Source organism: Crotalus tigris, unplaced genomic scaffold (assembly GCF_016545835.1).
Source record: "Crotalus tigris isolate CLP2741 ecotype Arizona unplaced genomic scaffold, ASM1654583v1 scf7180000019065.834497, whole genome shotgun sequence".
In the NCBI taxonomy this organism is placed as follows: domain Eukaryota; kingdom Metazoa; phylum Chordata; class Lepidosauria; order Squamata; family Viperidae; genus Crotalus; species Crotalus tigris.
The window spans coordinates 816,025-834,497 of NW_024097356.1; the positions used below are offsets into that span (position 1 = coordinate 816,025).

The 18,473-nt window shown below is 55.1% G+C and overlaps 2 pseudogenes; one reads left to right on the forward strand and one right to left on the reverse strand.

Moving 5' to 3' along the window:
- Positions 1-2,627: 2,627 nt before the first annotated feature.
- On the reverse strand, positions 2,628-3,660 carry LOC120315046 (annotated as a pseudogene).
- Positions 3,661-16,598: 12,938 nt separating this feature from the next.
- LOC120315047 lies at positions 16,599-17,482 on the forward strand (annotated as a pseudogene).
- The last annotated feature ends 991 nt before the right edge of the window (positions 17,483-18,473 follow it).

Genomic DNA, 18,473 nt, shown 5'->3' on the forward strand with positions numbered 1-18,473 from the left:
CCCCCTCCATAACCCTCAGTAACACATTCCCTGGGATAAGTTCACACACAAAGAGGAAATAGACAATGGACTCCCATCCCTCAACATCGACCTGTAAGGAAACGGGACAACAGAGAGCTGGAAACCCACGTCTGCCGCCATCCTACGCACACAGACCAGATCCTCAGCTTCGCAATTAACCCCCCACCACCACACACAAAGGAGCTGCCTCCAGGCCCTCTTCAGAGGGGGGGCAGGACCTCCTGCAGCACCACAATGCAGAGAAAAGTGGAGGAGAAATGGCTGCCTGGCGCCTTTCTCCACAACGGCTCTCTGAGAAACTTTGTATTCCGACAGCACCCAAACCACAACGCACCACACAGCCGACCACTGAGTAAACACTAATCGTACCAGATACAAACGGGGGTGACGGAAACGACAGCCAGAGTTCTACAACCCTTAGGAATAGCAACAGCCCACAGACCCACAGCCACACTCTGCCAGGAATTATCCAGAACCAAAGACAAGCGAAGACCCGACCGGCCTGGAGTCCAAACGAAAGCCAGCCAGGTGCTCCCAATAGGGGTTGAGGCTCAAGGCAAAAGGAAGCTGGCCGGGAAGGCTGATTCTCCAGGGGGCACCCTCAAGAACCCCCCCCCCAATCTTGCCATTACGGGGCCCTCGGCCTGGGCAGCAAGGCTTCCCTGCAGGATGGGTGCGGGCACACAGTCCCAGGGCTTCCCAGCACGGGGACAGGAGCAGCCAGGCAACCCGTTCCCACCACAGACCTTGAGCAGCCCCCAGGGGGAAAGGATCCCAGCAGGTGGGCCCTCCGGGGAACAAGGGGGGGGGCTGGCAGAGGAGCCCTGCTGGTGCCCAGCCCCCCTGGGTCTGAGTATGGTGGAGGGAAGGAGGGAGGGATGAGTCTCTGGCCCAGGAAGAGTAAGTGCTGGGAGGGACCTTGGAGGTCTTCTAGTCCAGCCCCCTGCTCTAACAGGAGAGCCTAGACCAGGGGTAGGCAACCTTGGCTCTTTTATGACTCGTGGACTTCAACTCCCAGCATAGCTGGCTCAGGAATTCTGGGAGTTGAAGTCCACGAGTCATAAAAGAGCCAAGGTTGCCTACCCCTGGCCTAGACCATCCCAGACAGGTGGCTGTCCAGTCTTTCCTTGGAAACCTCCAGCGACAACTCTTGCAGGAAACGTCTTTCCACTGATTGTTCTCCCTGTCAGGAAGTTTCTTCTTATTTGATATTTCTAAGTTTGGTTCTCTCCTTGGTGAGTTTCCCTCCGTTGCTTCTTGTCCCGGCTTCTTCAGGGTCTCTGGAGAAGAGCTTGACTCCCTCTTCTTTGGGGCAGCCCCTCAGATATTGGAAGACTGCTATCCTGTCCTTCTCTTCCTTAAAAGTGACATTCCCGGTTCCTGCAATCATTCTTTGCAGGTTTTAGCCTGGGGCGAGGAGGAAGGAGGGTCCCTCTAGCGTCCTCTCTGCCCCCTTGGGCAAAAGGCAGGTGGGGAGGGTCCTAGGAAGGGCGGCCACTGAAGCAGGGGGGTCTCTGCCCCACTCCCACCCCCCTGCCTCCCTTCCCTCTCTTTGGATGCCCCCCCTGCCGACCTGTGTCAAGTTCCCTCCCCTTCCCTCAAAGGCTGCCCCCTGGTGGAGCCAGGCAGCATGGCGGCTTCCTTGCAACTCTCCTCCTGCCCTTAGGATGCAACAGCCCCCCCCCCTCCACCCCCATGAAGACAGGGCTCTTCCCACATGCCTTGGGGCAGGCTGGGAGGCCCCAAAGGTGGAGTTTTCTGTGTGCTGTTTATGGGATTGTTGTTAAGGGCCGTTATTGTTGCTATTGCTGCATTGTTGTGTGGGGGCTCCCGGGGTTGAGTCGCATCTAATAAATACATCAATGCTTCTGGAAGGCAAGGCTATTGCGCCTGGGTTCAGCCGTGGGGAAACCGAAGGGGGTCGTTTCCTTGGGGGAGGGGCTCCCCAACCTGCTTCCCTGCCCTCCTGCCTCTGAGCCTCACAAGAGGGCTTGAGAAGGGTGGGCTTTGAGCAGGGCCTCTGTCTGTGTGGCACCCTGCTCAGTTCCCCACTGGACACGGGGCAGGTTAGGCCAGCTGATCTCCCCCTCCCCCGCCTCTCCCAGCCTCCCCATTAGCTCTGTTGCCGGCATCTTCTGCCCTTTCCCCAAAGCCCCCCTCCCCCCAGGCCTGCATGAGCTAAATTTGGTGAATATTGGGGGGGGGCAGTGAGATCTTAGCAAGTTGTGTCAATTTATTGTGCTCTCTCCCCCCCCATGTAAGAAATTATTAAGGTTCCCCTCCCCAGTGTCTGGGTTGAAGTCCTATTTCTTTCTTAACCTCCAAAGCTTGGGGTGGAGGAGGATGGGGGCTCTAGAAACGGACCCCTCCCCCAGCAAAGGAAGAACACCCCCCCCCCAGAAACTGCAGAGTTCAGTGAGTTCAGCAAATGGCAGGACTGTTGCTTCTCCAGCCCCGACTTTGCCCCAAAGAAATCCTGTTCCTTTCCCTCAGCCCCCAACTGTGCTTCCCTGGGGTCAGGCGGGGGGGGGGCTTCGGGTGACCCAGCAAGACTGCTCTCCTCCCCCCAGTCTCCCTCCCAGGACCACAAAAGCACAACATTCTGCTTGTTCTGGGGAAACTTTTATTGCGTCATCCGTGGGCTAGGAGGGGCTCCAGGCATGGCGAGGGGGGGCAGGCGGCTGCCATGCCTACTGGGAGGTCTAGTGGTAGCGGTAGGCCAAGGCGTGGGCCACCACATTGGTCAGCTTCTGAAAGGCGGCGTGGGTGCTGGGGGTAAACTATTCCCCATGGTCACCGGCCAGGATAATGATGAGGACGTTGCCCAGAAGCTGGAAGAGAGGAGGGGGGGGGACTGACACCTGCTGCAAGAGGAGCCTTGGCTGGCATCTCTGCCCTTTGCCCCCCCCGCCCCACCCCTGCCCCCGCCCTGACACGGAACCCAGAAGGAGCAGTGGACATGTTCAGACGCTCCACCTTTCCCTCCTGGACTGCGCCAATCAATTGTCCCTCTGATCCAGGTCAGCCCTGTGACCGGACACGGGTCCCTCTCCTGGGAGACTTTTGGCTCCTTCCTGGCCCTGAACGGGCCCACTGCCGCCATTTCAGGGCAGGACCCAGCCGGAAAAGGCTGCCCTGGTGCCAAGGAGAGGAGGGGCCCAGCCCGGGAGGGAGGCGGGGGGGGGGTTCCACCTCACCCTGAAGTTCTCGGGGTCCACGTCCAGGGGGTTGGCGGAGATGGCGCTGGGGCCGGAGAGGTTCCCGAAGTCGGCGAAGTAGCGCTGGGTCCAGGGGTACACCACCAGCAGTCTGCCAGGGGAGGGAGGGAGAGAGAAAGGGGGGAGGAGGAAGAGGAGACGGTGGGGGGGGGTCCCTGCGGGGCCTGCCCTGCCCTCCCCCGGCCCGGCCGCAGCTCTTACCTCCCGAGGCTGGCAACGTCCACTGCGAGCACGTCCACCTCGCTCCAGAGGGCGGTGATCAGCTGCTTCTGTACGGGCGTCCAGTGCACCATGCTGGCTGCTGGAGGACGGAGCGCTGGAGAGACGGTCGGCGACGAGGAGGAGGAGGGAGCGAGCTGAGCCCGGACCTCGGGGCCGACTTTTATACCCTGCGCCCCGCAGCCCCGCCTACCCGGAGCGGGCCTCGCCCGGACCCGCCGCCTCCCATCCCCTCCCTCCCTCCCTCCCTCTCTGTCGGGGGGGGGGCGCAGAAGGCCGCTCTCCCCCGTCCTGCTCCAGCTTCCTCGGCGCAGAAGCGCCCCGGCCGGCCCCAGGCCCCGGCGAGGCTCCTCGGCGCACTTCAGCGCTGGGCTCGTGTCCGGGACGCGACTGGATCTGCTGCGCCTTTCCTGGACCGGCAACGCCAGGTCCGCGTCTGAGCCCAGTTGCAGCCGACCCGACCCGTTAACCTGGCCGAGGAGCGAGTCTGCCCTTCCGCTCCTCGGAGACCGTCCGGGGAGGCTGCTGGCCTTGAGGGGGAGGCGGGGGGGGGACACCTCCTGGCAACGGAGCCCTCCCCGGCCGGGGCCGCAGCCCGGGACAAGCTCGCCTCGCCCCAGGGGGGGGGCAGGAGGGGACCCGGGGCTCGGCGGGGGGCGACGCCTTTCCCTCAGCCAGGGGAGGGGGCTGCAAAGGGCGACTGTCGGCGAGGGGACTCCGCAGCTGTCGGAGTTGCCAAGTTTGAGAAACAGGGATGTAGACCTTGGAGAGGGGAGCGTGTCAATCGCCAGCTTCCTTTCTGCCCCATCATAATTCCCCCTCCCATGGGGGATTAATAATGATGAGAGAGAATTAATCATAATAATAAACTTGGAAGGGACCTTGGAGGGCATCTAGTCCAACCCCCTGCTCAGGCAGGGAACCCTGTACCATTTCAGACAAATGGCTGTCCAGTCTCTTCTTAAAAACTTCCAGTGTTGGAGCATTTACTGCTTCTGGAGGCAGGTGTTCCACTGGTTAATTGTTCTGACTGTCAGGAAGTTTCTCCTTAGTTCCAGGTTGCTTCTCTCCTTGTTAGTTTCCACCCGTGGCTTCTTGTCCTGCCTTCAGGGGCTTTGGAGAATAGCTTAATTCCCTCTTCTTTGTGGGCAGCCGCTGAGATACTGGAAGACTGCTATCCTGTCCCCCCCTCATCCTTCTCTTCATTAAACTAGACATAGCCAATTCCAGCAACCGTTCCTTACATGCTTTAGCCTCCAGTCCCCTAATCATCTTTGTGGCTCTTCTCTGTACTCTTTCTAGAGTCTCAGCATCTTTTTTACATCGTGGTGACCAAAACTGGATGCAGGATTCCAAGTGTGGCCTTACCAAGACATTGTAAAGTGGTAATAACGCTTCACATCATCTTGATTCTCTCCCTCTGTTAATGCAGCCTAGCACTGAGTTGGCTTTTTTGGCAGCTGCAGCACACTGCTGGCTCATATTTAAGGGATTATCCACTAGGATTCAATAGTTACTACTATTGAACAAGGTACCTGTTATGTCCCGAGCCTTGCAAACGGGCTTGGGGCGTTTGCAGGCAGTCCCGGGCAGGTGCAAAGCTGCCCGGGACCAGACAGGCTGTCGCCAGTGCCTGTGCGCATGCGTGGGTGCTGGCGCGGGAAAAGTAACACATTGACCTGGGAAATGCCTATATAAGAGGCTGGGAGCTTTTGGGCGCTGCTGAAGCCTTCTATCTGTAAGCTGAACACAGAATAAAGAAAACCTGAGAACTACAACTGCTTCTCGTGTCTTGCCTTCCACGAAGGACTCAACACTGGCGACGAGGATGGGATGCCTTACATCGCCTGGAAAGGAAAAGGTGTAAGCTTACCCAAGTGAGTCCTGAGCGGCGGAACGGCATTGACTCGGCAGCTACCCGCCAATCCAGTGCGCATTCGGGGATAGGCTGGCTGATAAACCCGTCTCCTGAAAATGGCAAAGGTTGGAAGGCTTTCGGAGTTCGACGTCTCACATCCAGAGCGGTGGGAGTCCTACGTAGCCAGGGTGGAGAACTACTTCAAGGTGAACCAAGTGAGGGAAGATAGCTTGAAGGCTGCCACCCTGCTTTGTGTCTGCGGTCAAGACGCCTTCGAAATCGCAGAGAACCTTGCAGCACCAGTTCCATTAGAGTCTGTCAGCTACGCAGATCTAAAGAAGCTACTGAAGGAGCACTTCCAGCCCAAGATGTCCGTCATCGCATGGCGCCACACCTTCGAGCAGAGGGATCAACGATCCGGAGAGTCGGCCAAAGAGTACATCGCCGCATTGAGGAAGGCCGCCAAGCACTGCGAGTTCAAGGACCTCGAAGAACGACTAAGGGACCGATTCATGTGCGGGTTAAGGCATCGAGATCTACAACAGAGGCTTTTCGCCAAAGAAGTCCTTCCAAGATGCCTTAAGAGAGGTCACCGCAGAAGAAGCAGCAGGCGGCGCCGTCAAGAACATGCGGCCGATCAGGAACAGTCCAGATGTCGCATCCGTGCACCAAGAAGACGTCCAAGGGAACTCCGAGGAGGATCCGGACGAGGAAGTCGACCGTCTCCACCCCACGAAGGAAGGGAATCAGAAGGGAAGCTCTTCAGCTCCGCTCAAGTGCATCGGCTGTGGAGGTCGCCACAGGAGAACCGACTGCAAGTTCCGCTCCGCTACCTGCCGGGCATGCGGAAAACAAGGACACATTGCAGCTATGTGTCTGGGCCGACGAAAGGTACAACCTCAGGAAGAACTGCGCCTGAAAGGGTCCCCAGCCAGAATAGGGTAGGTTTTTGCGCTTCGCGAAGAAGCATCTTCAGGACAGGCACACACAAGCCCATTAAGAAAAAGCTGTCACTCAAGGTGAAGCTACAAGGGGTTCCATTAACTATGGAACTAGACACGGGGTCTGCTCTTTCAATCATCTCCATGCATACATTTAGGAAGATTTGTTCCGGCAGTGGAACTCAGGCCAAGTTAAGGCCTTCTGACATTGTGTTAACAGATTTTCAAAATTCAAGAGTGTGTGTTAAGGGGGAGGCCACCCTTAACGTGCAGTACAAGAATTTTGAAGGTCCACTAGACCTATTAGTAGTAGGGGGTGAACGAACGAGTCTCATAGGACTCGATTGGTTTGAGGCCTTGGGGATACACGTCACAGGGCTCAACAGCTTACAAACACTCGACCTACAGGAAGTCTGCAAAGAATTTGCAGATGTTTTCAGCCCCCAGCTGGGCACATTCAAAGGACCCCCTGTGTCCTTAAAACTAGACCCCACTGTCACTCCCATTAGAATTAAAGCAAGAAGGGTCCCTTTTGCTTTAAAGAGTAAAATTGACACTGAGTTAGACAAACTGATCCAACAGGGAATTCTAGAACCTGTTGATTCCAGTCCTTGGGAGACCCCCATTGTCACGCCTCTAAAGGCAAATGGGGACATTCGCATTTGTGCTGATTACAAATGCACTCTTAATAAGGCATTGCAGCAACATGCCTATCCTGTTCCTGTGGTCAGTCATATCCTGGCCTCCCTCCAGGGGGGGCGTGTTTTTGCAAAGCTTGACCTACTTCAAGCATATCAACAGCTGCCTGTTGATGATGATGCTGCCATAGCTCAGACTATTGTGACCCACAGAGGGGCATTTAAGGTAAAAAGGCTACAGTTTGGAGTGAATGTCGCTCCTGGGATTTTCCAAAGCGTAATGGAAGACACACTACGGGGTATACCAGGGGTTTGCCCCTACTTTGATGATGTTTTAATTGCAGGAGACTCCACACACCTTCTAGCTGAAAGGCTAAGGGCTGTTCTGTTAAGATTCAGGAAAACAGGCCTCAAGCTCAAAAAAGACAAATGCAAAATTGGGGTGCCTTCTACTGAATTTCTGGGGTTCAAAATTGATGCTGCTGGGATTCACCCTGCTGAATCCAAACTAACTGCTATTTTAGAAGTCTAAGGCCGAACCTCAGGCCTTTCTGGGCCTCCTGAATTTCTACAATTCCTTTCTTCCACATAAAGCTAGTGTAGCTGAGCCTCTTCACAGGCTATTAGATAAACAAACAGTGTGGCAGTGGTCACAAACACATGAGGCTAGCTTCAACGAGGTCAAGGCCTTGCTCACTTCTAACAGTGTACTTGCACACTTCAATGAGTCCCTTCCTGTGTGCATCGCTTGTGATGCATCCCCTTAAGGGGTAGGAGCTGTCCTGAGCCACCTCAGGTCTGATGGAACTCAGGTTCCTGTTGCATATTACTCCAGAACATTGTCTTCTGCTGAGCGCAACTACGCTCAGATAGACAGGGAGGCTCTGGCTGTTGTTGCTGGAATTAAAAAATTCCATGATTTTCTATATGGCAGGCATTTCATGGTCTTCACTGACCATAAGCCTCTGCTGGGACTGTTTACCACACGTAAGCAGACTCCCCAAATCATTTCCCCTGGAATGCTTAGGTGGTCTATTTTTTTGTCTGCATATGATTTTTCCTTCACAATCCTGGGAAAGAAATGGGCCATGCTGATGGCCTCAGTAGATTGCCCCTGCCAGTAGTAGAAGCTGACCCTGTGCCAGCTGTCAACATTCTATCCATCCAGGCCTTGCCCGAGCTCCCTCTTAATGCCAGGGATGTTGCCGCTGAAGCAGGCACAGATCACACACTTTCACGTGTCCTTTCCTGGGTTTTGTCTGGATGGCCTGAGCACTGCCCTATCCTGAGTTTCAGAGTTTCTGGTCCAAAAGGAACGAGTTGTCCACTTCTCAGGGTTGTCTGCTTTGGGGAAACAGAGTTGTCATTCCCACCTCAATGAGGACTAGGGTCTTAGAGTCCCTCCACGAAGGTCATCCTGGCATTGTTCGTATGAAGGCTCTTGCGCGCGGCCACTTGTGGTGGCCTGGTTTAGATAAGGACATTGAGGCTAAGGTGCATGCATGCCACCTGTGCCAGCGATCTCGGCCAGAGATGCCCCAAGCTCCTGTGCCTAGATGGGAGGAAACGCAGTCCCCTTGGTCTAGGGTGCACATTGACAGGTTGGCTGACTTTCTCCTTTCTTATCGCACCACACCGTCCACTTCTACAGGGAGAAGCCCAGCTGAACTTCACTGGGGGCGTCAACTTACTACTAAGCTTGACCGGTTGCATCTGGACAGACTGCCTTCATCTACCACATCCTAGGGCACCTAGACAACTGCTTGTGGGTGCCCCGGTCTGGACCCGCAATTACGGGCCTGGTCATACATGGGTCCCCGCTTCTGTTTCCAGGTTCACAGGTCCTCTATCCTACAAAGTAGCCCTGGACAACGGTCGTGTCCTGCGCAGGCACATCGACCAACTCCGCCCTAGGCGGGATCTTCCATCTGAGACTCCTGGGTCTTTTCCAGGGGGGGAGGGGGACCCTTTGGAGCAAAGGGAAGGGCACGAGCTGCTGCCAATAGAGCCAATGACGGCCCATTTCAAGCTTCCGCAAGTGCTCCGAAAAGGAATTCATGGAGCTTACCCAATCAACAGGCACTCACGCCTACTCCAGCCAGGGAGTCACCCCGGGGGCATAATTACTTTCCACACACACCACACAGCACTCAGTCACGGAGGATACCCGGGAGCATCCCAACAAATCATTCCCCGCAAGAGAGCTGGCACATAACCCCCAGAGTTGGCCTGACCTTACCCCAAGTCCTACAGGGGGTCAAACCTACAGGGAGGTGGTCGAGGAACCAAGTCCCGACTACAACACCTCTAGCCCAAATCAGGGAGTAAGTGAGTTTTGGGAAGGCACAGAAACCCACACCAGCCCGGACACAGAACGGGGCTTAGGGGATGGACAGCCTCCTGACAGGGGTTGGATGGACCTAGGAGGGTCTACAGAGACGCCCAGCAGTGGCTATCACTTCAAGGGGCCCGAGGGCCTACAGCTAGGCGGGTCAACCAGGTCACAAAGTGACAGAAGCCCTGGCCTGACGAACCCGGTGGGCAACCAAGCAGGCCAGGCATTGGGGCAAAGTCCTTGGAAGGCACCAAGGCATGATAAGGGGAACAGGCTCACGTCACCCCTCAGTCAGGGAACACCTGTCAGAAACCCAGAACTGAGAAGGTCACAGAGAGCAAGGAAATCTCCTAAGTACTTAGAGGATTACATAACATTGCTGGCTAAACAAAAGCCAATTAACAGTAGGAGCACTGGGGAGTAGAATACTGCATAAAAAATGATTGTATGTTGGTAGTAGTTTTAGCCCGGGGGAAAGGGGTGTTATGTCCCGAGCCTTGCAAACGGGCTCGGGGCGTTTGCAGGCAGTCCCGGGCAGGTGCAAAGCTGCCCGGGACCAGACAGGCTGTCGCCAGCGCCTGTGCGCATGCGCGGGTGCTGGCGCGGGAAAAGTAACACATTGACCTGGGAAATGCCTATATAAGAGGCTGGGAGCTTTTGGGCGCTGCTGAAGCCTTCTATCTTGTAAGCTGAACACAGAATAAAGAAAACCTGAGAACTACAACTGCTTCTCGTGTCTTGCCTTCCGCGAAGGACTCAACAGTACCCCCTATACTATACCTGTGCATTTGGTTTTTCTTGCTTAAATGTAGAACCTTGCTTTTTTCACCATTGAACTTCATGTTATTAGATAGCGCCCAGTGTTCAAGTCTGTCCAGATCCTCCTGTATCCTAAGCCTGTCTTCTGGAGTGTTGGCTATTCCTGCCAGCTTGGTGTCATCAGCAAATTTGATGGTTTCCCCATCTATCCCCTCGTCCAAATCGTTGACGAAGATGTTGAAGAGCACTGGGCCGAGAACAGAGCCCTGGGGCACCCCACTACACACTTCCCTCCATGTAGATGCGGTTCCATTGAGGACCATGCCCTTGGGTCCACCTTCAACTGAACCCAGCCTACTCCACAGGGTTGTTGTTGCGGGCAGTCTGGGCATCCTGTTGAACTCTTGGAAGAAGAGGAGAGAGGGGAGCAAGTCAGGGTGACCCAGTGACAGTGGTGGGATTCAACCAGTTTGCCCCACTTTGGCAGAACTGGTAGCTATTTTTTGGTTGCCCAGGCCCAGAATGGACTTCCAGAAGCAGCATCCACACAGAGAACCTGTTGTTCTCAGATTTGAATCCCACCACTGCCCAGGGAGTTGGAGTGGCCATCATCTCAGAACCATGTGTTAGTTGGGACCCTCCAGAAAGGGTCTAGGCCAGGGGGAGGCAGCCTTGGCTCTTTTATGACTCCTGGACTTCAACTCCCAGAATTCCTAAGCCAGCATGAGGGAACTATGGCCCCCTCATGACTCGTGGACTTCAACTTCCAGAATTCCTGAGCCAGCATGGCTCAGCTGGGAAACCTCCCTTTCCCTCAGCATGGCTGGCTGAGGAATTCTGGGAGTTGAAGAAGACTGGTGCTGGAGAAGACTCCTGTGGTGCTGGAGAAGACTCGCAGGAATCTTCTCCAGCACCAGAGTTCAAAGGCCTCCATTCTTTGGCGCTCAGCCTTTCTTATGGTCCAACTTTCACAGCCATACATTGGAACTGGGAAAACCATGGCCTGGACTATACACACTTTTGTTGGCAGGGTGATGTCTCTGCTTTTTAGTATGCTGTCTTTCTCTGTCTCTGTCTTTCTCTGGAATAGCCAGAGCCAAATCCTGCAGCCGTTCTTCGTATGTTTTACTCTCCAGGCCTTTAATCATCCTAGTTGCTCTTCTCTGCATTTTTTTCCAAGTCTCAACATCTTTTTTGTAATGTGGTGACCAAAATTGAATGCAGTATTCCAGTCTGGTTTTACCTAGGTTTTATAAAGTGATACTAACGTGTGATTATAATTCTATGCCTCTGTTTATGCAACCCAGGATTGTATTAGCGAAGTTCAGCTGGGCTTCTCCCTGTAGAAGTGGACGGTGTGGTGCGATAAGAAAGGAGAAAGTCAGCCAACCTGTGATGCCAGTCCCCATAGGTGAGTCTTTTCAAGGCGTCCTTTGTGATGCGCACCATGCGTTCAGCCATACCGTTGGTGGACGGGTGGAAGGGTGCAGACGTGGCATGACGAATCATGTTAGCCTGTAAGAAAGCTTGGAATTCGGAGGAAGTGAATTGAGGGCCGTTGTCAGACACAATGACATCTGGAGCCCGTGTGCAGCAAAAATCCCCCTCAGTACCTGAATAGTCTTTGCAGTGGTGGTGGATGAGACAGGTACAACCTCAAGCCATTTTGAATGGCTGTCAACAAGGACCAAGAAGAACTGGCCCTGAAAGGGCCCAGCGTAGTCAATGTGCACCCTAGACCAAGGGGACTGCGTTTCCTCCCATCTATGCACAGGAGCTTGGGGCATCTCTGGGCGAGATCGCTGGCACAGGTGGCATGCATGCACCTTAGCCTCAATGTCCTTATCTAAACCAGGCCACCACAAGTGGCCGCGCGCAAGAGCCTTCATACGAACAATGCCAGGATGACCTTCGTGGAGGGACTCTAAGACCCTAGTCCTCATTGAGGTGGGAATGACAACTCTGTTTCCCCAAAGCAGACAACCCTGAGAAGTGGACAACTCGTTCCTTTTGGACCAGAAACTCTGAAACTCAGGATAGGGCAGTGCTCAGGCCATCCAGACAAAACCCAGGAAAGGACACGTGAAAGTGTGTGATCTGTGCCTGCTTCAGCGGCAACATCCCTGGCATTAAGAGGGAGCTCGGGCAAGGCCTGGATGGATAGAATGTTGACAGCTGGCACAGGGTCAGCTTCTACTACTGGCAGGGGCAATCTACTGAGGCCATCAGCATGGCCCATTTCTTTCCCAGGATTGTGAAGGAAAAATCATATGCAGACAAAAAAATAGACCACCTAAGCATTCCAGGGGAAATGATTTGGGGAGTCTGCTTACGTGTGGTAAACAGTCCCAGCAGAGGCTTATGGTCAGTGAAGACCGTGAAATGCCTGCCATATAGAAAATCATGGAATTTTTTAATTCCAGCAACAACAGCCAGAGCCTCCCTGTCTATCTGAGCGTAGTTGCGCTCAGCAGAAGACAATGTTCTGGAGTAATATGCAACAGGAACCTGAGTTCCATCAGACCTGAGGTGGCTCAGGACAGCTCCTACCCCTTAAGGGGATGCATCACAAGCGATGCACACAGGAAGGGACTCATTGAAGTGTGCAAGTACACTGTTAGAAGTGAGCAAGGCCTTGACCTCGTTGAAGCTAGCCTCATGTGTTTGTGACCACTGCCACACTGCTTGTTTATCTAATAGCCTGTGAAGAGGCTCAGCTACACTAGCTTTATGTGGAAGAAAGGAATTGTAGAAATTCAGGAGGCCCAGGAAGGCCTGAAGTTCGGCCTTAGACTTTGGCCTAGGTGCTTCTAAAATGGCAGTTAGTTTGGATTCAGCAGGGTGAATCCCAGCAGCATCAATTTTGAATCCCAGAAATTCAGTAGAAGGCACCCCAATTTTGCATTTGTCTTTTTTGAGCTTGAGGCCTGTTTTCCTGAATCTTAACAGAACAGCCCTTAGCCTTTCAGCTAGAATGTGTGTGGAGTCTCCTGCAATTAAGACATCATCAAAGTAGGGGCAAACCCCTGGTATACCCCATAGTGTGTCTTCCATTACGCTTTGGAAAATCCCAGGAGCGACATTCACTCCAAACTGTAGCCTTTTTACCTTAAAGGCCCCTCTGTGGGTCACAATAGTCTGAGCTATGGCAGCATCATCATCAACAGGCAGCTGTTGATATGCTTGAGCTAGGTCAAGCTTTGCAAAAACACGCCCCCCCTTGAGGGAGGACAGGATATGATTGACCACAGGAACAGGATAGGCATGTTGCTGCAATGCCTTATTAAGAGCGCATTTGTAATCAGCACAAATGCGAATGTGCTCATTTGCCTTTAGAGGCGTGATAATGGGGATCTCCCAAGGACTGGAATCAACAGGTTCTAGAATTCCCTGTTGGATCAGTTTGTCCAACTCAGTGTCAATTTTACTCTTTAAAGCAAAAGGGACCCTTCTTGCTTTAATTCTAATGGGAGTGACAGTGGCGTCTAACTTTAAGGACACAGGGGGTCCTTTCAATGTGCCCAGCTGGGGGCTGAAAACATCTGCAAATTCTTTGCAGACTTCCTGTAGGTCGAGTGTTTGTAAGCTGTTGAGCCCTGTGACGTGTATCCCCAAGGCCTCAAACCAATCGAGTCCTATGAGACTCGTTCGTTCACCCCCTACTACTAATAGGTCTAGTGGACCTTCAAAATTCTTGTACTGCACGTTAAGGGTGGCCTCCCACTTAACACACACTCTTGAATTTTGAAAATCTGTTAACACAATGTCAGAAGGCCTTAACTTGGCCTGAGTTCCACTGCCGGAACAAATCTTCCTAAATGTATGCAAGGAGATGATTGAAAGAGCAGACCCCGTGTCTAGTTCCATAGTTAATGGAACCCCTTGTAGCTTCACCTTGAGTGACAGCTTTTTCTTAATGGGCTTGTGTGTGCCTGTCCTGAAGATGCTCCTTCGCGAAGCGCAAAAACCTACCCTATTCTGGCTGGGGACCCTGGTACCTTTCAGGCGCAGTTCTTCCTGAGGTTGTACTTTTCGTCGGCCCAGACACACAGCTGCAATGTGTCCTTGTTTTCCGCATGCCTGGCAGGTAGCGGAGCGGAACTTGCAGTCGGTTCTCCTGTGACGACCTCCACAGCCGATGCACTTGAGCGGAGCTGAAGAGCTTCCCTTCTGATTCCCTTCCTTCGTGGGGTGGAGACGGTCAACTTCCTCGTCCGGATCCTCCTCGGAGTTCCCTTGGACGTCTTCTTGGTGCACGGATGCGACATCTGGACTGTTCCTGATCGGCCGCATGTTCTTGACGGTGCCGCCTGCTGCTCCTTCTGCGGTGACCTCTCTTAAGGCATCTTGGAAGGACAAGTCTTCTTTGGCGAAAAGCCTCTGTTGTAGATCTCGATGCCTTAACCCGCACACGAATCGGTCCCTTAGTCGTTCTTCAAAGTCCTTGAACTCGCAGCGCTTGGCGGCCTCCCTCAATGCGGCGATGTACTCTTTGGCCGACTCTCCGGATCGTTGATCCCTCTGCTCGAAGGTGTGGCGCCATGCGATGACGGACATCTTGGGCTGGAAGTGCTCCTTCAGTAGCTTCTTTAGATCTGCGTAGCTGACAGACTCTACTGGAACTGGTGCTGCAAGGTTCTCTGCGATTTCGAAGGCGTCTTGACCGCAGACACAAAGCAGGGTGGCAGCCTTCAAGCTATCTTCCCTCACTTGGTTCACCTTGAAGTAGTTCTCCACCCTGGCTACGTAGGACTCCCACCGCTCTGGATGTGAGACGTCGAACTCCGAAAGCCTTCCAACCTTTGCCATTTTCAGGAGACGGGTTTATCAGCCAGCCTACCCCCGAATGCGCACTGGATTGGCGGGTAGCTGCCGAGTCAACGCCGTTCCGCCGCTCAGGACTCACTTGGGTAAGCTTACACCTTTTCCTTTCCAGGCGATGTAAGGCATCCCATCCTCGTCGCCAGTGTTCTTCGCGGAAGGCAAGACACGAGAAGCAGTTGTAGTTCTCAGGTTTTCTTTATTCTGTGTTCAGCTTACAGATAGAAGGCTTCACCAGCGCCCAAAAGCTCCCAGCCTCTTATATAGGCATTTCCCAGGTCACTGTGTTACTTTTCCCGCACATGCGCACAGGCGCTGGCGACAGCCTGTCTGGTCCCGGGCAGCTTTGCACCTGCCCGGGACTGCCTGCAAACGCCCCAAGCCCGTTTGCAAGGGTCGGGACATAACAGGTACCTTGCTCAATAGTAGTAACTATTGAATCCTAGTGGGTAATTGCTTAAATATGAGCCAGCAGTGTGCTGCAGCTGCCAAAAAAGCCAACTCAGTGCTAGGCTGCATTAACAGAGGGAGAGAATCAAGATGATGTGAAGCGTTAATACCACTTTACAATGTCTTGGTAAGGCCACACTTGGAATCCTGCATCCAGTTTTGGTCACCACGATGTAAAAAAGATGTTGAGCCTCTAGAAAGGGTACAGAGAAGAGCAACAAAGATGATTAGGGGACTGGAGGCTAAAGCATGTAAGGAACGGTTGCTGGAATTGGCTATGTCTAGTTTAATGAAGAGAAGGATGAGGGGGGGACAGGATAGCAGTCTTCCAGTATCTCAGCGGCTGCCCACAAAGAAGAGGGAATTAAGCTATTCTCCAAAGCCCCTGAAGGCAGGACAAGAAGCCACGGGTGGAAACTAACCAAGGAGAGAAGCAACCTAGAACTAAGGAGAAACGTACTGACAGTCAGAAGAATTAACCAGTGGAACCACCTGCCTCCAGAAGCAGTAAATGCTCCAACACTGGAAGTTTTTAAGAAGAGACTGGACAGCCATTTGTCCGAAATGGTACAGGGTTCCCTGCCTGAGCAGGGGGTTGGACTAGATGCCCTCCAAGGTCCCTTCCAAGTTTATTATTCTTATTAATTCTCTGTCATCATTATTAATCCCCCATGGGAGGGGGGATTATGATGGGGCAGAAAGGAAGCTGGCGATTGACACGCTCCCCTCTCCAAGGTCTACATCCGTGTTTCTCAAACTTGGCAACTCCGACAGCTGCGGAGTCCCCTCGCCGACAGTCGCCCTTTGCAGCCCCCTCCCCTGGCTGAGGGAAAGGCGTCGCCCCCCGCCGAGCCCCGGGTCCCCCTCCTGCCCCCCCCTGCGGCGAGGCGAGCTTGTCCCGGGCTGCGGCCCCGGCCGGGGAGGGCTCCGTTGCCAGGATGTGTCCCCCCCTCCCCCTCAAGGCCAGCAGCCTCCCAGGACGGTCTCCGAGGAGCGGAAGGGCAGACTCGCTCCTCGGCCAGTTTAACGGGTCGGGTCGGCTGCAACTGGGTTCAGACGCGGACCTGGCGTTGCCGGTCCAGGAAAGGCGCAGCACATCCAGTCGTGTCCCGGACACGAGCCCAGCGCTGAAGTGCGCCGAGGAGCCTCGCCGGGGCCTGGGGCCGGCCGGGGCGCTCCTGCGCCGAGGAAGCTGGAGCAGGACGGGGGAGAGCGGCCTTCTGCGCCCCCCCCCCGACAGAGAGGGAGGGAGGGAGGGAGGGGATGGGAGGCGGCGGGTCCGGGCGAGGCCCGCTCCGGGTAGGCGGGGCTGCGGGGCGCAGGGTATAACAGTCGGCCCCGAGGTCCGGGCTCAGCTCGCTCCCTCCTCCTCCTCGTCGCCGACCGTCTCTCCAGCGCTCCGTCCTCCAGCAGCCAGCATGGTGCACTGGACGCCCGTACAGAAGCAGCTGATCACCGCCCTCTGGAGCGAGGTGGACGTGTCCGAAGTGGACACTGCCACCCTCGGGAGGTAAAAGCTCCGGCCGGGCCGGGGGAGGGCAGGGCAGGCCCCGCAGGGACCCCCCCCCACCGTCTCCTCCTCCCCCCTTTCTCTCTCCCTCCCTCCCCTGGCAGACTGCTGGTAGTGTACCCCTGGACCCAGCGCTTCTTCGCCCACTTCGGGAACCTCTCCGGCCCCAGCGCCATCTGCGCCAACCCCCTGCACGTGGACCCCGGGAACTTCAGGGTGAGGTGGAACCCCTCCCCCCGCCTCCCTCCTGGGCTGGGCACCTCCTCTCCTTGGCACCAGGGCAGCCTTTTCCGGCTGGGTCCTGCCCTGAAATGGCGGCAGTGGCCCCGTTCAGGGCCAGGAAGGAGCCAAAAGTCTCCCAGGAGAGGGATCGCTGTCCGGTCACAGGGCTGACCTGGATCAGAGGGACAATTGATTGGCGCAGTCCAGGAGGGAAAGGTGGAGCGTCTGAACATGTCCACTGCTCCTTCTGGGTTCCGTGTCAGGGTGGGGGCAGGGGTGGGGCGGGGGGGGCAAAGGGCAGAGATGCCAGCCAAGGCTCCTCTTGCAGCAGGTGTCAGTTCCCCCCCCTCCTCTCTTCCAGCTTCTGGGCGACATCCTCGTCATTGTCCTGGCCGGTGACCATGGGGAATAGTTTACCCCCAGCACCCACGCCGCCTTTCAGAAGCTGACCAATGTGGTGGCCCATGCCTTGGCCTACCGCTACCACTAGGCCTCCCAGTAGGCATGGCAGCCGCCTGCCCCCCGTCGCCATGCCTGGAGCCCCTCCTAGCCCACGGATGACTCAATAAAAGTTCTCCCCAGAACAAGCAGAATGTTGTGCTTTTGTGGTCCTGGGAGGGAGACTGGGGGGAGGAGAGCAGTCTTGCTGGGTCACCCGAAGCCCCCCCCCCCCGCCTGACCCCAGGGAAGCACAGTTGGGGGCTGAGGGAAAGGAACAGGATTTCTTTGGGGCAAAGTCGGGGCTGGAGAAGCAACAGTCCTGCCATTTGCTGAACTCACTGAACTCTGCAGTTTCTGGGGGGGGGGTGTTCTTCCTTTGCTGGGGGAGGGGTCCGTTTCTAGAGCCCCCATCCTCCTCCACCCCAAGCTTTGGAGGTTAAGAAAGGAAATGGGACTTCAACCCAGACACTGGGGAGGGGAACCTTAATAATTTCTTACATGGGGGGGGGAGAGAGCACAATAAATTGACACAACTTGCTAAGATCTCACTGCCCCCCCCTCCAATATTCACCAAATTTAGCTCATGCAGGCCTGGGGGGAGGGGGGCTTTGGGGAAAGAGCAGAAGATGCTGGCAACAGAGCTAATGGGGAGGCTGGGAGAGGCGGGGGAGGGGGAGATCAGCTGGCCTAACCTGCCCCGTGTCCAGTGGGGAACTGAGCAGGGTGCCACACAGACAGAGGCCCTGCTCAAAGCCCACCCTTCTCAAGCCCTCTTGTGGGGCTCAGAGGCCGGAGGGCAGGGAAGCAGGTTGGGGAGCCCCTCCCCCAAGGAAACGACCCCCTTCGGTTTCCCCACGGCTGAACCCAGGCGCAACAGCCTTGCCTTCCAGAAGCATTGATGTATTTATTAGATGCGACTCAACCCCGGGAGCCCCCACACAACAATGCAGCAATAGCAACAATAATGGCCCTTAACAACAATCCCATAAACAGCACACAGAAAACTCCACCTTTGGGGCCTCCCAGCCTGCCCCAAGGCA